Source organism: Pollicipes pollicipes, unplaced genomic scaffold (assembly GCF_011947565.3).
Source record: "Pollicipes pollicipes isolate AB1234 unplaced genomic scaffold, Ppol_2.1 Scaffold_1600;HRSCAF=1878_pilon_pilon_pilon, whole genome shotgun sequence".
NCBI classification, from domain to species: domain Eukaryota; kingdom Metazoa; phylum Arthropoda; class Thecostraca; order Pollicipedomorpha; family Pollicipedidae; genus Pollicipes; species Pollicipes pollicipes.
The window spans coordinates 3,657,655-3,659,673 of record NW_023595962.1 but is presented as its reverse complement, the minus strand read 5'-3'; the positions used below and the strand labels follow the sequence as shown (position 1 = coordinate 3,659,673).

Below are 2,019 nucleotides of genomic sequence, written 5' to 3'. Positions count from 1 at the left end.
GGTGGACTCCGCATAACTTTCTTAAAAACGTGGTTTCCTGTAAAATGTAGGACTCAAAATTATCGGCGAAAAAGTGCGGTCTGGAGCGGTTTGCCGGCTGCGGTGATTTTTTAGCTCCCACAATTGATTAGATGTCGCTACATTAGCTTAGATGGATGTGATGTTGATGAGAATGAGCTCTAAATTTGTGTTATTTTTGTCATCGTGATGTAAGATAAATTCGAACTCTTCACTACAACAACTTTTCTCGCTCTTCCGCAAGTATTTTCCGTAAGCATGAACTTCGCGCTGCGTGTGGTGGTTACAATATTACCTTTTGAAACTATAATTGAGGAGTTGGTGTTAAACGGCAGCTGCGACGAAAAAGCACTTTACATGACATTTATGACAAGGGACACAGCCAGAATATGTTAGTGGGGCCCGGCCGCTGCCTCCCTCAGGAGAAGGCTTTAAACCCAAGCCAAGTACGGGTGTTGTACACAAGTTATCTAGTGAGAATGGCGTGTTATGTTGTGGACGGGCGTCTCGTGCTTGGCTATGCTGGCTACGCCTGAAATTGTCACGGATCGGGTACAGTTCCGCTCCCAAGATATTGGTATGAGGCACACTCTGGCTTGTAGCGGATACAGTATACAATCTTAGACTCCATATGTTGACATTTTGAAGTTGGACTCTCAACTGGAACGTAGTTCCCGCACCCTAGCATTTTCCCAACTTATTTTGCGAAGTTTTGCCGCTGAAACACGATAAAAGAATGCAGAACTGAAGTCATGCTGGCAAGCTGATGAAACTTTGGTCAGCAAAATACATATGATTGCTTTTGAACGACTTATACATAATTGTGGTTGTAAACCTGTGACACGTAATTTGGTAAGTCAAAGTCAATAACAACTGCGTGATCTTTAATGTAATTTATCAAACGAAAATCTGCTGTGCAGCGTTGCCAACGCGCAGTCGAATATTTCAGTCGAGCTCTCAGCTGTTTCATCAGAGCAGCAAATGAAGACCCACCCGAAAACTGTCACTGCGTCCCTTAAGGATGACGGTGTAGGGACGCTGTCTAGGGGCAGCTGGGTGCTACGTCATAATCAGCTGTCCACTGTAGTGTGAACACATTCAGCTGATCGCCACGTTGCATACCTTGTCTAGGGCGTTGTTGCTGGCAACATGTTCGGGACATTTTGTTTAAAGCTTTTTGACATGACAGCTTTCACTAAAACTACGGAGCCTGATAATTATCTTACACTGGTAAATATCCTTGCAAATCAACAGAAAACAGATTTCTGGACGAAGATGTTCACATTCCCGTGTATTACACCGGCGGCATACCGCGTTGAGATGGCTGCGCGTGATGCGTCAGTTCCATCGTCTGAGCGAGCGTGCTTGAGCGACGCGTTGCTCGGTGATTGGCTGGATTGATGGTCGAGGATTCCCGGTGATTGGCGGGATTGGTCGGTGAGGATTCCCGGTAATTGGCAGGATTGGTCGGCGACGATTCCCGTTGATTGGCAGGATTGGTTGGAGAGGATTCCCGTTGATTGGCAGGATTGGTTGGAGGGGATTCCCGTTGATTGGCAGGATTGGTCGACGCGATTTGCAGCGCCGGAGGACCGCACCGCGCACACTGCAACGCTGGTTCTCGGCTTTCACCACAGATGGCTCTGCCAGCTGTCTGCGACTACCTGCAACCGGTCAGCACAGCTGTCGGTCTTGTTACCGCTGTTGGTAAGCTGTGATTCGCTCCAGCTCTCACTTACGTGCCTCGGTCTCTTGCTACCTCATCTCTCTCTGTCTGTGTACTGGTCTGCGCAAATGTCTGCATCCTCTTTCGGTTCTCCCTTTCTTTCTTCCGCTGTGGCCCTTTTGTGTCTCATTATCCCAGACCCCTTTCATCTCTTCTCACGTTCTGCTCCAAGCATCCAATCACATATTTTTCCATACAAATTGAGTCCTTGCTGGCCAGTGGCGACCCTAGAAAGCATTAAAAGCCCCACCGGTGGAAGAGAATGATATGCGGCT

At 47.7% G+C, this 2,019-nt stretch overlaps 1 long non-coding RNA gene across 1 annotated transcript in view; it reads left to right on the top strand.

Moving 5' to 3' along the window:
* Window positions 1-1,580: 1,580 nt before the first annotated feature.
* The window catches only part of LOC119090747 (uncharacterized), a 1,706-nt gene continuing 1,267 nt past the window's right edge, over window positions 1,581-2,019 (top strand). The window contains exon 1 of the long non-coding RNA XR_005093312.1: window positions 1,581-1,725. This is a non-coding gene — a long non-coding RNA (uncharacterized LOC119090747). The remainder of the gene's footprint in view (window positions 1,726-2,019) is intronic.